The sequence below is a fragment of the Myxine glutinosa genome, chromosome 9 (genome assembly GCF_964187855.1).
Source record: "Myxine glutinosa chromosome 9, kmMyxGlut1.1, whole genome shotgun sequence".
NCBI lineage: Eukaryota > Metazoa > Chordata > Myxini > Myxiniformes > Myxinidae > Myxine > Myxine glutinosa.
Window position 1 is genome coordinate 108,277,377 of NC_136269.1, and position 20,600 is coordinate 108,297,976.

Here is a 20,600-nt window from a genome sequence, read left to right on the forward strand (position 1 = left end):
AGATGAAAAACCCATTCGATCCTTCACTTGCGACAGATAAACTAATGAACATATCCACAGGTCAGATTCTTGCAGCAACTACCCTGGTAGATGCCAAACGTCTAGGCTTGGAGGCAATGGATGCTGCCACGACGACGAATGCAGACAAGATTGTCCAACCAAAGATAGAAACATTCGCCACGCATCTGAAGAAAAGTAAGAAAAAGATGGACACTGTGAAAGAAGTCATCAGAGAGGAGAGTGCAGTGACAAGGGCAACTTTGTTTCGCACAGGACCTGAGTGATGAGGCACGGACTGAGGCATTTAGTTACGAATGGCTTGAGTACCCTCCCTCGTTGTTTGAGCCAGAGAAGAATGGATTTTCCATGCGGAAAGGTTGCAAATCCAACTATCTATCCACTCTACAGGCAGAGGTTGCCGAGTCATGGGAACCGTTAAAAGAGTTGCCTCCTTCTGCATCTGATGCAGTTTATGTAGTCGATGCAATGGCATTCATCCAGCGGTTCAACACACTTGGTTCGAGTACATTTGACCAACTTCAGGAAAGGTACAGGAACAAACTCTTGAACATGAAACCCAGACATTGCACTGAAGTGCATTTCGTGGGCGATCAATATGATTTTGGGTTAAAGAGTCTAAAAGGGGATGAACGCCAGAGACGGGAGTCAAATACCAACTTGCCAGAGTTTGTTCCAACGGACATCATGAAAATCCCTGATTGGAACACATTCCTGTCAAACCCTTGTCACAAGACCAATCTGCTGTCGTATCTTGCTTCACGTTGGTCCCAGGAGGCATCCTGGCCTGATGGCTTCTGCCTGGTCCTTGGGGTCAACGCCCAGGCAACTCGTGTGACGCAGACGGAACATACCAATGTTGATGAGCTGTACTGCCCTAACCACGAGGAGGCGGACACCAGAATCTTTGCTCACATTGCTAGCTGTGACAACAGCGTAGTTGTCATTCAGGCTACAGATACAGATATCATCGTCTTGTCAATGTATCATTTCCCTCGGTTGACAAACGTTGTTGAGTTATGGGTGAAAAAGGATGATCTGTTCCTCCCCATCCATGACTTGGTGAATGAGTTGGCCAAAGCAGTTGGAAAGGACGATTGGCACTCACAGACACACTGCTCATCTCCTACATTCTGTCAGGTTGTGATTCGGTGAGCTATCCTTTCAAACGGGGTAAGAAGAGAGCAGTGAAAGTCGCACTCCAGCATGTTCACAAACAGCCAGCGTTGTCCAATTTCATCCGACATGAATCCGGACCTTCTGCACATGATCAGGTGATAACTGAAGCACGAAGCTTCTTTTGTGATATCTACGGCAAGCCAGGGTATTCATCCCTGGATAAGCTCCGCGCCCACTTGATTTGCATCTAGCAAACTAGATCTGCGCTCCCTTCCTCCAACAGAAGATGCTTTTCACTTCCACGTTCTCAGGAGCCTTTGTCAGATCAGCTTATACAAGCAAGCTTCACTCAGCAATCCAGTGCTTCTTCCACCTGAAGAGTATGGCAGGAGTGTGGATGGTGACAGGTTAATTCCTGTCATGAAGAGCAAGCCATCAAAGCCTTCTGCTGCGAAGTTGAAGTTCTGCAAATGTAAGAAGAAACCGAACTGCCTGAGGAATTGCCCTTGTGCGAAAGCTGGAGTACCATGCATCATTGCATGTGCCTGCAATGGCGACAGAGAAAAATGTGGACGGCTTCTGACTGATGACGGTGATGATGATGAGTAAATAGAGGTAATGACACTTTTCCAGACAGTATGTGGTATGACTTGTCGTTTTAAAACATGTTGAAGAGTACCGTGCAAATAGATAGTGTGAATGCCCGATTTTGGTGATTTTCTTTAAAGTTATGCAAATCTAAAGTGACATACATGCCAGTAAGTTAAGTTCAGTCGGGGCATTTCTTTCCCAAAAACATCAGAGGGGTACAAACAACATATTTTGGGTGTAAAAGTTTGGCTATATTGAGCTTGAAGTAGGAAAAATGTGATTTTATTTACTAAAGGAGCTAAACTTTTAGCTTAACCCACTTTCCGTGACCTTTTGACCTCTGCTGACCTCATGGATGGTCCAATCACGTTGAATCATGTTTCATATAAAAGCCAACTTTATAACAAAAAGAATGAGTGGTAATTTGTTGCACTCACCCTTGTATTATGGGATATATGGTCAATTGAATTTCCCCTACCCCTAAATTTCTTGCTTTTTTACAGTTGACGCCCCAAGTTAAAAAACGTCCCTACAGAATTCGCGCAATCCAAACTACCTTGCTAAAGTCACTTTGCTGGTGGCTAACACCCCCACAGACATGATCTAGGGGTCAAACATTTTATAGCAGGGGTGTCACTTCAAAATCAAATTTTGAGGTCTCGGATCCCAGACTATTAGTCCATCTACCATCCCTCAGAAGTTGCAGCATGACATTCTTATATGCATCCAATAACCCTTCATTTCATTTAAGTTGCGAGGTCTGTCTTTATATGTCACAATTGCGTATCATGAGAAGTAGTCTTCCAATCTGGAGTGAGTGCCAGCACACAACAAATTCCCAGTCTGTACCCATCATGCATCATGCATCATGCAACACACACACACATCACGCAACACACACACACACATCACGCAACACACATCACACATCACGCAACACGCAACACGCAACACACATCACGCAACACACATCACGCAACACACATCACGCAACACACATCACGCAGCACACATCATGCAGCACACATCATGCAGCACACACCCAGATGCAGGCCCCACACCCACTCCCTTCTCCCCCATGAGTCCCCCTCTCCTCACTGCACGTCCCATCCCACACTCCACCTGGCCCTCATCTCCTCCTCCACTCTCTCAGTATGGTCAACTAATATTTGAGGTCTTCATTCTTTTTATTACTACAATGTCAACAAAAGCCAAAACAAGTCACACTGCACACTGCTGGCATCAAAGATGCACCACTTCAAGATGATGCTTACATAACAGGACCAGGGTATGAGGACTTGAACAGAAAGAGCATTGTGATTGGCGTGTACATGAAAGAATCCACGACACAGAATAGATCCCACAGAAACATAGCGCGTTACGCTGACGCTGCACTTACCACCTCTGAGGAAAGGAACTGGTCTAGTCTGTTCTTGAAGCATCAGGCAACAACAAATAATTTTAATGATTTACTGATCAATGTACTCCTTTTTCATAAAGTGCTTTCAGAAAGTATTCACAGCCCTCCACTTTTTTCACATTTTGTTGTGTAACAGCCTGAATTTATAAATGGATTAAATTGAGATTTTTTTTGTCACTGATCTACACATTATACTCCATAATGTCAAAGTCGAATTTTGTTTTTAGAATCTTTTTTACAAAATAATTAAAAATGAAATACAGAAATATCTAATGAACATAAGTATTCAACCCCATGAGTCAATACTTCATAAAAGCGCTTTTGGCAGTGATTGCAGCTTTGAGTATTCTTAGGTATGACTATCAGCTTTGCACATCTGGATTAGGGGAGTTTCTCCCGTTCTTCCTTGCAGATTTCCTCAAGCTCTGTCAACTTGGATGGGAAGCGTGGATGGGAAGGATGGGAAGCGTGGATCCCACTTGGATGGGAAGCGAAGTCATACCATCTTAGGTATGACTGTATCAGCTTTGCACATCTGGATTAGGGGAGTTTCTCCCATTCTTCCTTGAAGATTTCCTCAAGCTCTGTCAACTTGGATGGGAAGCGTCGATGAACAGCAAGTTCAACAAGTCTGGTCTGGCTGGAGAGTACGAGTATATGGTTCCTGTGTACGAGTTCACTGTTCACAAGTCTGATTGAGAGCGGAGTTCCAGACATGGAGGTGGATGAGCTGACGAGGGTGCTAAACCCAAGTTTAAGCAGGGAGCAGACCAGCGGATAAGAAATCACCCAGTCCTTAACTAAAATAGCTCAACCAGTTATTTTTCTCCATTTACCCATCCCATGGTGCAGGGAAGCGAAGGACATAACGGTCCTTGTGCGGTGAGGGAGAGGATGGACCGATCTATATCGATATCTCTCCCTATATCTATTTCTCTTCTCTTCTCTTCCCTCTCTTCTCTTCCCTCTCTTCTCTTCCCTCTCTTCTCTTCCCTCTCTTCTCTTCCCTCTCTTCTCTTCTTTTCTCTTCCCTCTCTTCTCTTCTTCTCCCTTCCCTCTCTTCTCTCTTCTGTCTTCCCTCTCTTCCTTCCCCATCTTCTCCTCTCTCTGCCGGGGCGATTCTGATTTGGCAACCAATGGCGTGTTAGCAAGATTGTAATAAGTAGAATAATTAAACGGGTTAACTCTGCACTGTTTTTCGTTTGCTTTGTAAATATCGCAGCAAACATATAACCCTACTGCTTGTTTTATGCCGCACATATATCAAGTAAGCAAACAAGCAAACATATACCACACAAATAACTGTCTTTTTTCCCTGCTGCACTACCTTGTGAATAAACACTGGTTGGAAAATGACCCACATAACTTTCCTCGCTCCTATGTAAATAATTACCCCCAATACACTTCTATTTCCGATCTGTCTGTGTATGTAATTTCATTGGTTTAGCATAGCCCGTATTAGTGCATAGCCAGGACATTTCAGTTCCCCCACATCGACTCCAGACTATATCCGGTGTGCACTGGCAGTTCCGCTCGGCTGCATCTAATTAAAACCCAAGATAAGATCAGTGCATATTAAGGGTGTGAAACACGGCTAGAAAGCCACGTCACTCCCAGGTAAACGGTAATCAGACAGAGGACCCTGGGAGATTTGGTCGACTAATTGGCATTCAAGTTTGATTAGCAACCAGCCTGATCCCAGAGTTGTTGGTGCTCGGTGGCCTGCAGGTATGGTAGTCCGGGAGGAACCGAGGCTCCCCCTCGCAGTAGACCCCAAAACCCATGACCATAACAACGTAAATAATTTTTTAAAACTCAATCACGTCTCTCACCACTAACTAGCAAGAGTTTTCCGATTGGGAGTTTAAAATTACAAAGGGCAATAATAACTGAAAATAAAGGAAGTGATTACAATATCACAGAGAGCAGTGTTGACGAGTAAAATAGGAACAATACCGTACACTGCACACACTGCATGTGTCAGTTATCACACGGCGCTGTTATGCACACAGTACCATGGGGGAGGAAGAAGCATACCGATCAGAGGACGAATACAAACCCACAAGAGGGTAAATAACTTTTATGGTTTGTAATTGTTTGGTTTACTTGCTGCTCCAGTTCTCCCAGATTTGAAGGGTGCCTTCTCCCAACTGCTGTTTTCAGATGTCCCCACAAGTGTTCAATGGAATTTAGACCTGGACTCATTGCTGGCCACTTCAGAACAGTCCAGCGTTTTGTCTTGAACCATTCCCGAGTGCTTTTTGAAATGTGTTTGGGGTCATTGTCCTGCTGCAAGACCCATGACCTTCGACGGAGACCCAGCGTCCTGACACTGGGTTGAACATTGCGCTCCAAAATGCCTTGGTAATCTCCTGATTTCATGATGCCATGCACACATTCAAGGCACTCAGTGCCAGAGGCAGCACAGCAACCCCAAAACATCACTGAACCTCCTCCATGTTTGACTGCAGGGAAGGTGTTCTTTTCTTTGAAGGCTTCATTTTGTTTTCTGTAAACAGAGATAATGCGCTTCACCAAAATACTCTAATTTGGTCTCATCTGTCCACAGGACATTCTCCCAGAAGGATTTTGGCTTGTTCAGGTGTGTTTTGGTAAACTCCAGTCAGGCTTTCTTATGTCTCTCTCTCAGCAGTGGGGTCCTCCTGGATCTCCTACCATAGAACCCCCTTTCATTGAGTTGGTGATGGATGGTGTGAGTCGAAACTGTCGTACCTTCTGTAGGAAGGTCAGCTTGAATCTGTTTGGCAGTTGATCGAGGTGCTTTTTCCACCATTCGAACAATCCTTAGCTGCGATATTCAATCAAGTTTTCTCTTGCGGCCACGTCCAGGGAGGTTGACTACAGTGCCATGGGCCTTAAACTTCCTGATAACATCGTGTAAGGTGGACACAGGAACATCAAGGTCTCTGGAGATGGGCTTGTAGCCTTGAGGTTGTCCATGCTTGGCTACAATCTTGTGTCTGACCTCATCAGACAATTCTCTGGTTTCTTTCTTTTCTCAATGCTCATTGCGGTACACACAGTGACACAAAACAACAGAATGACTCAGTTTCTCCATTCAAACTGGTTTATATATTGCAGGCACCTGCAACTCACACCACAGGTGAGTTCAATTCCAACGTAAAGGAGATTCACCTGCTTGAAATCTAATTATTTCTAACAACTTCTAAAAGGTGCCAATAATATTGTCGGGGCCATTTTAGGATTTCTGTATGGAATAAGCTAAGATTTAGTAAGTTTTTCAGCTTTTTTTGTTTTGTTCCACTGCAAACAAAAGAAATACATTTGTGGATCCCAAAATATTTTTTTATTTCAACAATTTTCTGCAAGAAATGGTGCATTATTTGAAAAAAGTGCAAGGGTGCCAATATTCTTGGCCACGACTGTATGTATGGGTCGGGGATCACGTTTGTGAAGTATCATGTTGATCGGATAAGGTTAGTTTTTCTATCCAAATGGCTGCTAAACCACGTGACCTACGACATCATCATTTTCAAACTATATTCAACAATGGTGTTGGATGATATGTGTATAATTTCGCATCGATAGGGTAAACGGTTTCAGAGATAGAATTATTTAATATTTTCCTTCAATCCAATATGGCTGCCACACCATGTGACCAATGACTTTTTCATGGTCATCTTTTAATCGCCATGCCTAGTCAATGACGCATGTAAAGTTTCGAGTCAATCGATTTGGTGGTTTGGGAGAAGATGTGGTTTTTTTTGTTTTGTTTGTTTGTTTGTTTTTGGATACAAGATCGAGGCTCGTTTAAGGGCTAGCACATCAAACATATATAAGCACATTAAACACAAAAAAACATAAACGGACACGTAAAACAACAAAGGGAGGGGGAAACAAGATGGGGAGAGGGAGGGAAGCACACAAGCACAACAGTAGAGAACAGGGACATCAGGAGATCTGTTCGAAGGGAGAGGGCTGGGGGGGAGGGGGGGAAGTGTTGGGAAGGGGTACACGGTACAAAACAAATTGACTCTACAAGGAATTTCAGGAATGAAGTCGGGGATTGAAAGATGTTGATTTGGGGTGTATTAACGGGGGTAGAAAAGATCAAGGTTTTGGATGGGCGAGGATAAGAGATGGTGGTGAACAGCTGTTTTAAAGACCTGGAGGGAGGAGTGGGATTGAAGAGAGTGAGGAAGTTTGTTCCAGAGATGGGGAAAAAGAGGAATGAAAGAGTGAAGGTGAGCAGAGAGTCTTGATTTTGGCAGTTTCACCAGAATATGGATGCTGGCAGTTCTTGTGCGTCCTGCAGGAATATTTGGGGGAAACAGACAGAGCTGGGGGAGCTAGGCCAGAGAAGAGTCGGTAGAAGACAGAAAGACCACCAACCTGCCTGCAGTGAGAGAGTGAAAGGCCCTCCAAATCAGCTTCATCGTGGGAGATACCAATGATCCTCTTTGCTAATGACTCTACTCTCTGTCGCTCCATTCTTCATCCCTCAGATCGGCAGTCTGCAGCCTCCTCACTCTCTGCAGACCTGTACAAAATCACAGACTGGGCAAACAAGTGGAACATGTCTTTCAATCCTGACAAATCTCACACTCTTACGATGTCTCTCCGAAAAGACCGACTGGACAACCCTCCCATCCACTTTCTGAATAATCCTCTCCAAGAAGTTCTGTCACTCAAGCTTTTGGGTCTCACTATCTGCCATGATCTTTCCTGGGAAAGCCACATTTCAAATCTGGCCTCCAAAGCCAGTCGCCGACTGGGCATCCTCCGTCGTGCGAAGTCCTTCCTTGGCACACCTGAGCTCCTCACCACATACAAGGCTTTCATCCGCAGCTCAATGGAATACTGCTCTCCCCTCTGGGCTGGTGCTCCTGCCTCACACCTAGCTCGTCTTCACGCTGTTGAAACCAAAGCATTCAGAATCATTGGAATCTCCCGCGATGAAGCAATCTCCAAGGGCCTCTCACTCACTCACTCACTCACCGCAGGCAGGTTGGTGGTCTCTCAGTCTTCTACCGACTCCTCTCTGGTCTTGCCCCCCCAGCTCTCTCTGGGCTCTGTCCCGCAAATATTCCTACAGGTCGCACAAGATCTGCCTGCAACCCTCTTATGGTTAAACTGTCAAAATCAAGACTCTCTGCTCACCTTCACTCCTTCATTCCTCTTTTCTCCCACCTCTGGAACAAACTCCCTCACTCTCTTCAATCCCACTCCACCTTCCAGGTCTTTAAAACAGCTGTTCACCACCATCTCTTATCTTCCCCCATCCAAAACCTTGATCTTTTCTACCCCTGCTAATTTCACCCCAATTCCACTTTTCTGAAATACGAACTTCTGTCCTGGAAGTCCTTGGTGTCCTTGTGTTTTATACTTCTGCCACCCCCCCCCCCCCTTCCCACGCCTCCTCCCTCCAAGCCCTCTCTCTCCCACACATCTCCCTGCTCTCAAATGTTGTGTTTGTGTGCTTCCCCTTCTCTCCCCATCTTGTCTTCCGCTCCCTCTTTTTATATATTTTGTTTGTCTGGTTGATTTGTTTGTGAAGTAAATGTTAGCTCTTTCACGAGCCTCGATTCAGTATTTTCTTTTCAGTTTTGATTCAGTCAAAAATTTTTTTTGAAATTTAGATCACTGAGATCATTTTCACTGAGATCTGAAAGCTTTGGTTTCTACAGCGTGAAGCCGAGCTAGGTGTGAAGCAGGAGCACCAGCCCAGAGTGGAGAGCAGTATTCAATTGAGCAACGGATGAAAGCCTTGTGTGTGGTGAGGAGCTCAGGTGTGCCAAGGAAGGACTTCGCACGACGGAGGATGCCCAGTCGGCGACTGGCTTTGGGGGCCAGCTTGGAAATGTGGTTTTCCCAGGAAAGATCATGGCAAATAGTGAGACCCAAAAGCTTGAGTGACAGAACTTCTTGGAGAGGATTGTTCAGAAAGTAAATGGGAGGGTTTTCCAGATGGTCTTTTCAGAGAGACATAGTCAGAGTGTGAGATGGGATAAATCTGTGCATGAGAGAGAGCAATTTTCTTTGGAAGAATTTCCAGGATGAGTTGATGTCAGAGGCAGTGGAGATGAGAGACCAGTCCAGGTGATTGATGGCTGCCTGAAGACCGTGCCAGCCGGCCTGAGTGAAATGCCAGACTCATCGACGCTGGGTAGGCTCTCTGAGAATGGCCAGAGAGATGTCCACTTTAACAAGCACATTATGAGATGAACCGATTGGAGCAGAAGATGAACAGCAGACACTTGCAGGGAAGTTAGTCATAACCAAGTCTAGAAGAGATGATGTACCATTGACTGAGATCCGGGTCCGGAAATTGACAGATTGTGTCAGTCCCAATGAGTCGTGGAAGTCCTTTGCTGAGGAGCCATGGCTGGGGAGAGAGATACCCACACCCATCCAGCTGGCATGATGACAGTTGAAGTCGCCACATATTAGGAAGAGAAAGTTGGGATGAGTGGATAGAAGTTGGTCCATGTTGTCAGACAGCGAGATGTAAATGGAGTCGTCACTGTTTGGTGGACGGTACAGAACACATATGAACAAAAGGTGGGAGCGGAGGGGAAGCCATAGCCAGAGGTACTCCTGGGGTGTGGTGGAGAGAGGGCAGTGCAGGGAGAGTGAGGAAGAGGGTTTTTGATAATAAAAAAAATCGCAAACCCCGCCACCAGGACGAGGCTCAGGTCTATCATACCGGAAGAGGGATTAACCAGGAAGAGAAATTAAGGAATCAGAGACATCTTGAAGGAGGAAAGTTTCTGTTGAGCAGATTAAGTCTGGTTTGTCTGAAGCAACCTGCATGGAGAGATCAGTCAGGTTTGAGTGAAGGCCCTGGATGTTTGAGGTCCATACTATTAAGGAAGAGGGATAGGGAGCATCGGACACAGGACAGGGGAGGGGAGGGGTATGGAAAGATGAGGGAGTAGAGGGGCGGTAGGTTGAGCTGTGTGTCGAAGATTGCAGGAAAGCTAGGAGAAGGGAAAGGATGAGGAGGACAAAAGGTTTGATGGTGATGGGATGAGGAACAGTGAGGTGTTGTTTGAGGGGTGGCAGAGTGAAGTTAAAGGTTGGAGGATGTGGAGGTATGAGTTGGAAGGGAGAGGCAGCGGGGAGGAGTCAGCTTTGTGGAGGAGTTAAGAGGAAACTTTGAGGAGGAGGAGTGAGAGGGGAGAATTGAAGAAAAATGGTGAGGTGTGAGTTTTGAAGGGGTGCCATGAGGGGGAAATTTGAGGGGGAGTGGTGAGGAGGGAGATTTGAGGAGAGTGAGGGGGGAAATTGAGGAGGAGTAGTGAGCAGGGATATTTGAGGAAGAGGGGTGAGGGGGAAAATTTGAGGGTGGGGGGTGAGTTGGGAGTTTTGAAGAGGAGGGGTGGGTTGGGAGTTTTTAAGGAGAGGAGGGAGGGGAGAGATTTGAAGGGAGGGGTGAGGGGGGAAATTTGAAAGTTTTGAATAATTAAATAAAATCGAACATTTGTTAGAGACTGGGTTTCTTGAGATATTCAAAATCAGAGATCTGTTTGAGAATGTTTGGGGAGGGGTGGAATGGGTGTGAGTTTAGAGAATGAAGAAAGAAAGAATTGTACGAGATTGAATTTTTTTTTGTGATGGAAGGATTTAATGAGCAAATTGATTGCAGCCTTTTGAACAGGAAGAAAAAAAAGCGAGTTGTAGTATACAAAGGAATACAACATGGCAGGGGGGAGTTTAAACATTTTAAAATCAAAACCACCAGTTGAACACATGTACACGGGCGGGGGAGGGAAGAACACTAGGAGAGAAGGTAATTATTATTATTATCTTATTTATTTATTTTTGTATTTAAGACATCAAACAAAGGGTAAGAGGTTAGGTAAAAAGTAGGGGGTGAAAAAAACAAAACAAATCCAGAGAGAGATCGAACTTGAATAACAAAAGACCATACGACGTGACTGGGCAGGCCTCGAGGCTAACCAAGCCCCAAAAAGACGAACGACCAAACAGCAAGGGTTTTAGGTTAAATCCAATATGGCTGCCAAACCATGTGACCTATGATGTCATAAATGTAATATTTCAATACAAATGTGTCATATATCATGTGCATGCAATTTCAGATTTTTAGGATAAGGAATTCAATTAAGACATTTTTAGCTGGTATACCACTTCACCTGTGATGTCATCATTACCATGATTTTGTTCCCCATTGGGAGTACTTGACAATGTGACAAGTTTCATAATTTTTCCATTCTTGACAATGTGACATCAGTGGTTTCCGAGAAATATTTTTTTAATTATTTACGTTTAATCCAAGATGGCTGCCATACCACGTGACCTATGACGTCACAATTATCATAAAAACATTCTGCATGGGTGTTACTCCTACCCTGAAAGTTTCGCCTCAATCCGACATGTGGTTGCTGAGAAAAACGAGGTTTAGCCCGGACGGACAAACGGACAACCTGAAAACATAATAGTGCGGGAGCCCAGAAACATTTGTTTCACATCTCGAGTACAAAAGGTTTGAGGCCTGGAATATATGCATCTATGATAGGAGACCCCAAAAAGGCAATTCTTAAGTTCTGCAATTCTGCACAGCAACCAGGGGGCGCCACCAAAGACCCCTAAATGTGACTCTTAATTCACAATTTGAGTACATCTTTCAAACTTGTCTTAAAATGTTCTCTATAGGAGTGGAAATCAGAATTCCCAATTCTTAAGTTTTCAATTTGTGTATTAGGTCGCTTAAGAACGACCTAATTAATGCTAATTAACGCTAATTAGCATTTTTAATTCACAATTTGAGTACATCCATGAAACATATGGCAATGTATTCCTTAGGTCATCCTAAATCAAGATCAGTCATTCTTAAGTATCCATTTCATGTATTAACCCACTTAAGAACGCAAAATGTACTCATTGACCCCGTCCCTGGCAAGGTGAGTGTTAATTCACAATTTGAGTACATCTTTCAAATTGGTCCCAAACTGTTCAGTAGATCATCGTGAATCAAGAACAGCAATTCTTATGTGTCCATTTCATGCATCAACCCACTTAAGAATGCAGTCAGTATTGTAACGGAATTTGGGTTGTCACTGGCTGCTATCCCCCCTCCACTCCCTGGCTGGCCCTCCCTTATATGCAAGGGAGGGGCTGGAGTGCTGACCTGAGGGCAGGCCCCAAGTAGACACCCACACCAGTGCTGAGCATGCACACACCTGTCTGGCTGGCCGGATCGAGGGTGTTCAGTTTTGGTTAAGGAAGGAGTTTTGGCCTCCCAGCCAATGGGGAGGCTTCTTCCCTAACTTGAGCCAATTACACCCTAAACAGGAAGTGCCTCTCTACAGAAATGACTGTCCTGCAGTGAATAACTGGGACCAATATACAACATTGTTTGGGGAATAATAACCAGTGACTTAAAGGGAAATATTAACACATTATCAATCCAGGTTTGTGACACTATCTTGAGGGACGAACTTTCTGGGACACCCTGTAGAGGGAGTTGTCGGTTTATCATAGGACCTAATCATGGGGAATCTCCTGCTCTTTCCCTCCATAGATTCTCTGAATCGGCTGCAGAATGTCTGATGTTGCCTGCAATGCCTAGATCACTGCTTAGGTAAGTCAACAAATAGGGTTAGGGTTTGGGGTTAGGTGGCAAAACCCCGGCAGAGGTTGTAGAAGGTGACGACTCCTTGGATGGACATAAATGTGGGGCATTGCTATGGTGAACATCACTGGCGGCTTTAACAGGTGGCGTTTGGGATGAGATGGCGGTAAAGTTCTTGTAACAAGAAACATGGTAACCCTAACCCTAACCCTAACCCAACCCTAACCCTAACCCTAACCCAACCCTAACCCTAACCCAACAAACAATACTATGCTGTAGGCCTAATAAGCATTCGGGGCCGATACAGAATTATGTAGCCCTAGGCCTGGCGCGCAGGAAATGTCCAGGCAGATGAGGGTATCCAAAGTTCTGTATGCATACCGATTTCAGGTTCGAACCACAGCTGAGTAGAAAATAATGACTTATTGCCTCAAAATTTGAAATAACTTCTTTTGGATTTCACTGACCAAAACTGACTGACTCGCCATGCTCACTGACCACCCGCTGTGATTTTATTTTTCAGACAATGATTTGAAACATGCAACCATGGAATCGGCCACCAATACTACGCCTACTGTCCAGCCTACTGTCCAGCCTACTGTCCAGCCTACTGTTTCATCATTGGAACGCAGATGTATTCTTCACATCCAACGCAGTGCAGACAAGAAAGCTCGTCCAGACGTTCTACCTTTCAAGGATACGCAATGGGAAGCAGTAGAAACAGCAGCAGCTAATAGACGGCAAAAGCAACATTTCCAGGACTCTGTCTATTGTGGTGTAGTTCAGAGATTGCCTACGTCTCCTGCTGAAATGGATGGTTACCATGTTTCTTGTTACAAGAACTTTACCGCCATCTCATCCCAAACGCCGCCTGTTAAAGCCGCCAGTGATGTTCACCGTAGCAATGCCCCACATTTACGTCCATCCAAGGAGTCGGCACCTTCTACATCATCTGCCGGGATTTTGCCACCTGTTTGTCTATTCTGTGAGAAAAAGATAAAACGACTCAAAGGTGGAAGCGTCGAACTGTTGGGAAGATGTGAAACCATTGAAGCCGGTGTATCGATCCAAAATGCAGCAAAGACATTAAATGACAGTAAGGTTATTCCAAAAGTAGTTGATACGGATTTAATTGCCAAGGAGGCCCACTACCATCATTCATGTAAAAGTGCGTATTTGTTGTCAGCCAATCGAGTTTCCCAAAAGGACACACGTGAAACAAAAACGCCTTCTGAGACCAGTGTGTTGGACATTTTTGCATACATTGAGCAATCTGTAATAATAGACAACAGACCTGAACTTCTTAATTCTGTATATGAACGTTATCTTGATATTTGTTCGGCATCCGCAGAAACGCCCAGGGGAAGCGCCTTCAGCCTCTCTAGGACATTGATGAGTCACTTCAAAGCGCGCATAAAGATACAGAGTTCACTTGGGAAAAGGCTTGGAAACATCTTATATAATGCAGAAACTGCAGATGATGCAATTCGTGTTGTATATGATTACACATCTACTGATGAGAGAACAATCGCCAAAGCAGCATTGCTTTTGCGCAACCAGTTGCTCAAGGTTGAAAAGGTCGACCTTCCTGAATGTCCGACATTGGAGGATTTAAGAAACGGGGACTCGTCACCCCCAAAACTTGTAGTAGATTTTTTCAATATTTTGTACGGAGGGCTAAAACCAGAGCGATATACAGAGTCAGTAAAGCGCCGCGCAAATTCGTCTAGTCAGGATGCCTTGTTCATTGTACAACGGGGTCGCGCAAAACCTGCAAAACATGTAGCTCTTGGTATGAGTGTTAAGTCGGTCACTGGCAGTAAAAAAATGGTTCAAGTCCTGAACAGGTTTGGTCACTGTTTAAGCTACAACACATTGGAAGAAGTTGAAACTGCCACAGCTGAATCCATTCAAGAACAGAAGCTTGCTTGTCCAAAAGGAACAGTCGTAGGTAAACCAGTCGGATTAGCCTTCGACAATTTCGATGAGATGACTCAAACCATGTCTGGAGCCAATTCGCTGCACGATACCATGGGTATTCTGTACCAAAATGTGCCAGCACCTGATGAAGAACGTGAAGCATCTGCTGTCATGGCAGTTTCAACCTCAACTAGTGCTCGGCAAGTAAAGACAGGCAAAAGGAAGAGAACCCTTGAGAGTACAGATACTGGACGTCTGGCAGAAAGAGCCAGACGGGGGACAACAGCCGAGGACAGCAGATCCTACATTATTACTGGTCCAGCACAAAGAAGGCCCAACGATATCAGCAAAGCGCTAACGTCCAGGTCATTCAAACGGGAACTTCCTGATTTTCTTGCAAGAGAATGGCAGGATCAAGCATACGCTCATATACTTGGGACCTGTGATGTCTTCCTAGATGTTCCGTCAGGCCAGTGCTTCCATTTCCACGTAAGCGAAGGAGAGGTCAAGCGAGATACCGTAGACATGCTCAGTAACAACCATGAAGAAGCGGATACCAAGATCTGCATGCATGCAAAGGCAGCAGACACCTCGAATGGAAATGTAGTAATACGCGCCTCAGACACGGACATAGCTGTTATTCTGCTCTATCATTGTGAGAAATTCAGCAGCCACATCTGGATGGATGTCGGTACTACATCCAAGCGTAATCGGAGGCTCATTGACCTAACAGCGATATCCAAGTCACTGGGACCACAACTGTGCAGTTCCCTCCCTGCCTTCCATGCCTTTACCGGCTCGGATTACACCGCAGCATTTGTAAGAAAGGGCAAGGTTCAGCCCTTTAATAAGCTGGAAAAGATGCCCGATGTACAGCAAGCTTTCAAAGCTTTGTCAACAGATGGACTGCCAAGCGAGAAATGCAAGGACACACTCTTGAAATTCACTGCTATAATGTATGGAGCCAAAGAGAAGTCGAAGGAAACGTTAAACGCCTACAGGTTCAAGACCTTTGAAAGAATTTACAAGCCCAAGTTAAGAGGAAAGAACCCACTTGAAAAGCTGAAGGGAGCTGATGCCAGTAGTATTCCTCCATGCGAAAGAGAGGTTGCTGCCCACATAAAGCGTGTATCGCTTGTTTCAAGAATGTGGGCCAATGCTGACCAGCCAATCATCCAGCAACACCCATCAGAGGATGACGGATGGGAACTAGTGGGAGATCAATATAAACCCATCTGGTTTGAGGGAGACCAACTTCCGGAGTCGCTCGTTCGAGATGATGAAGAATTAGCTGATGCTGACGATGATGAGGTCCTAGCGCAGTCATCTTCTGATGAAGAGGACGTTGAAGGAGATGGTGATGATGGTGATGTGTAGGTTTACAATCGACCAAACCTGTTCATACGATTATATTCAGTACGGTACATATCCAAAGCATCCTGACAGGGAATTTGTAATGTTTTTGAAATTTTAAGCAAAATAATGTTAGGAATGTTGGATAAAACAACATATATACAATCATGTTGATGTTTGAGATAAATTCAATAATTTTTCGTTGATATAGTTAGTTGAGTTTTTACATACATTAAAATTTGTTTTTAGTTCAGGGTAATTAGCTTAAACATGTTAAATAGTTTATAAGCGATAGTCAGAGATAAAACAGCAATATCGCTAATAGAGTAAAAGTTAGACATTAAGGTATTAATTTTTATAAAATTAACATTAAAAATTGTTTTTTGTTCCGAGATTTGAGATTTAATTGTTGATGGGCGGTAGAACCAGGACGCCAATTTACTACATGACTTACTATGATCTGATTTTGAAGCATAATTCATGCATACTAAGTACATTTTTGTGTAGTTTATAAAAAAATAAAACATTGTGTTTGTATACAATCTATGTTTCTCCTTTTTGTCAGTGTGCATTCTTAAGTGGGTTAATACATGAAATGGATACTTAAGAATGACTGATCTTGATTTAGGATGACCTAAGGAATACATTGCCATATGTTTCATGGATGTACTCAAATTGTGAATTAAAAATGCTAATTAGCGTTAATTAGCATTAATTAGGTCGTTCTTAAGCGACCTAATACACAAATTGAAAACTTAAGAATTGGGAATTCTGATTTCCACTCCTATAGAGAACATTTTAAGACAAGTTTGAAAGATGTACTCAAATTGTGAATTAAGAGTCACATTTAGGGGTCTTTGGTGGCGCCCCCTGGTTGCTGTGCAGAATTGCAGAACTTAAGAATTGCCTTTTTGGGGTCTCCTATCATAGATGCATATATTCCAGGCCTCAAACCTTTTGTACTCGAGATGTGAAACAAATGTTTCTGGGCTCCCGCACTATAATGCCTCCGGCCACCTTTGGGGGTGGAGGCATAAAAATGTTTTGAGAAATCTTAAGAAAATTCCAACACACTTTAGGACACCTGCAGAGACCCCAGAAGCTGCACAGAAATTTTGTTGGGGGCTTGCCTCAAAACTTTGGGAGTAGTACTGTGTAAAACGACGTGTGGAAATGCAAAATCTCAAATGTATCAAGATATTACGGAACCAGCGAATGTTTTCAGACGTAGTAAACGGTGAAACTGCGAATGCCGAACCTGTGAATGAGTTTACATGTGGAGAGATAGCAGCTTTGTACGGGTAGAAAGTCAAAATCATGTCTTGAAAAATCTATGAAACCTTCCACCCCAACTTAGGACAGACAGACAATCCTGCTTTATTATATAGATATTATAGAGACACAAACACACACTTGCTGTAACTGCCAGTTGACAATTCTTGACAATGTTACTTAAAACTCTTACATGCAAACTAACTAATATAGGTTTAACATAAATAAACTCAATGTCTTTAAAAAAGCTCTTTCCTCGGAATTTCATCACTGACACTTTTTCATTCAGAAAAGTAACACAAAACAAAAATATATTGTTATGTTAATGGGGACATGATCATTACCAGAGCTTGCAAGTTTAAATCACTTGGAAGAAGGGTTAACAGATGCAAAATAGCGCCACCTGCAGTTTAAATAATTATATGGTATATTTTTTAAGCTGCAAATCCAAAGAGGGGAAAAATGGCGAAATATTTGAGTTGGCAGCAAAGTCAAACAGCCTTCAAGGTCAAGTTCCATTAATAGTAGGGTGGCTTAGCAAAATTACCGTTACACGGTGGACAAAATCACCAAATTTGGCATGAACACTCCTAATGACCTATTAATCAATATTAGCCGAGGAGCCCTCGCGAATTTTTACGCGTATTCGTGTAAAACCCAAAAATCCAAAATGGCCGCCATCCAGTAATTAAAAACACATTTCCCGGGTTATATAAGTCATGGATAGCAAAAATTGGTATCAAAATATAAATTTTTAGGACACTGAATGTGTATTTTGATATTACAATATTAGTCTAGTAGGAAGACTAGGTCCCCCTGCACCCCCCGGAGATATACTTCTAATCAGTGTTTCTAGATTGGAAAAAATGTGTAGAAAATGACTAGCTATGGCCCCAAGCTGAAAAAATGTCCCACATACCATTTTTATGCAAATTACTGCTGCCATTATCAAAAAAACGATTTTTGACATATCTCAGCCAATATTGCAGATAATTGAAAAATGAAGGTGTCTAGACCCATGTTTTGAAGGGCATAGATCATGATAGAACTATTCATAACATGATTACATGTGTCTATGGTATACTAGTATGCATATTAATGCTGTAATTACAAAATAATCAGTTTTACAAATGATAAGGATACGTTAATACTGCAGATAACTTAACATGGTACATAAGGGGTCTAAACCCAGGTATTTTCAAGGTTAAATGTCAACAAGATGCTCCTGAGTCTTGCATAGGGGCGGGACATTGGCAGTAACATTGGTACCACTCAACTTTTCTTCCCACCATTGACTTTGTATTGCGAGAGATTTTCACTTGCTTATTTAAAGGTTTCTCACCCAGCCCACGTAAAATCTACCAACTCCTGCTGTTAACTCCCAAACATATTTTTTTATGTTATCCAATCACAGTGCAGAAATGACAGACTAGAGATCCAAATTAGTGCTGCTATAGCTGCCATTTTACATTTCCATCCATGTAACATGCGCGCTCACGCGCTCGTATCAATTGGTAATGTCGCGCGCTCGTATCAATTGGTAACGTTGATGTTATTGAATACCTCAGTTGAAAGTTCAGTCTTCCATTCCATCTGTGTGTTGTTCTTGGTATTCATCCGCCAATCTAGCCAGGTAAGATGCTAACTATAATGTTACTCACACTCTTGACTTCAGTTTCTGCATGAAATCATAAACAGGCAGAATAACAGCTGAGCCAGCTAGCACCATGTTAGCTAACGTTAAAGCTAGCCTCATCTATGTACAGTATGTTCCTAATGTCGGTGTAACTTAAACTTTTGTTAATGCCAAACATGAGACATATCTGTTGACTTCTGTATATGAATTGAACCAGAAAGAGGCACGACAGCTGAGCTAGCTACAGTAACTTAGCACAATGTTTCATTGGCCTAGATAGCTAACGTTAGTGTGGAAGAATTTAGATGTTTTAGCTATTAGCACTTTTGATGCCACTAAACATGGTTTAGTCAGCTAAAAAGTACCCTAGTGTAGAACATGACTCAGAACCTCTGTTACCTCACTGAAAACTCAGAGCCTCCTTTCACAGGCACTTTTAACATCATTCGTGATTTCTTATTTGTCATTTAACAGTGATGGTAGACATCGACAGCAAGCATGCCCAAAAGAAAACGGAGTGTAGAACCTGCAGCCCAAAGCTCTCCTCCTACATGCATCCTTCATGTACCATCCATGTCTGATCATGGGGATTTCACGCCCCTCCGTAAAATTAAAGGATCTGCTTCAGAAAAACTGCAACTGCTTCAAAAGATCCGGGATAGACGTCTCAACCAACCGCATGACTCCCCATGTCGTATGCAATCAGTATGTGATCAGATCCCGGCAACTCTTCCTGATGACCTAGAAAGAGTAGGATATCACAGCAAGTGTTATAAGCACCTTGTCCGCCACTTTCATCGTCTGGGAGATGATACAGAACCAGGGCCATCAACCTCATCATGGCATCACTCTCCTCGTAAACCAGGAGGTTCTGCTGAACCCATCTTCCCGCCAGAGTGTATATTTTGTGAGAAAGTTGAGACCAAAGATGCTCATCGCAATACTGAGAGGCCTACAACCTTCCCATCCTTTAAAAACAAAGAAAATGCATGGGAGCAAATCGAAACACGGGCTGAGAAAATGGGTCTCTATCGACTCCATCGAAAGGTGAAAAACAAAGACCTCTTTGCATGTGAGGCCAAACACCATCCGTCATGTTTTAAAGCTTTCCGCACAGCATTCTACAACTATGAGCGTGCGATTCACAGAGCCGAAGCACCAAAGGAGCAGGCTTGCATGTCAGCCGCCCATGAAAAGGCATTCAACTCAGTACTGGAACACATTCAAACCCAGGTCATCCAGCAGAATAAAGTTCTACAGCTTTCTTCCTTGCGCTTGCTCTATGTCGAGGAACTGAAACTGAATGGATATGAGAACTCAAATTATCGGTCAGAGAAACTACTGAAACGCCTACAGAATGACCCAATCAAGGAGCATATCCACTTCACGAAGGTTGATCATGACAAATGTGATGTCATTTCTTTCTGGCTTGTGCACAGCTCAAACATAACAGTTTCCAATGCTCTCGCACGAGCATTCACACTCGGAAGCACAAACAAGAACCAAAATGTTGCCCTCCAACTTCGCCAGGGTATTCTACAGGCTTTCAGAGAGTGTAAAGACCAACCATGGCCACCAACAGCTGAAGACATGGAGCTCAATCCTGAAGACATCCTACCTCCAGACCTTGTCCGCTTTCTCAGCGTGCTAATGACTGGCAAGGAGGGCATCGAGACAGAAAAGGTGAAGCGTCT

General features: G+C 43.7%; 1 protein-coding gene across 1 annotated transcript in view; it reads right to left on the reverse strand.

Annotated features, from left to right (window-relative positions):
* Positions 1 to 20,600, reverse strand: part of LOC137435110 (E3 ubiquitin-protein ligase RNF13) — a 111,456-nt gene that overhangs the window by 55,704 nt on the left and 35,152 nt on the right. The window lies entirely within an intron of this gene.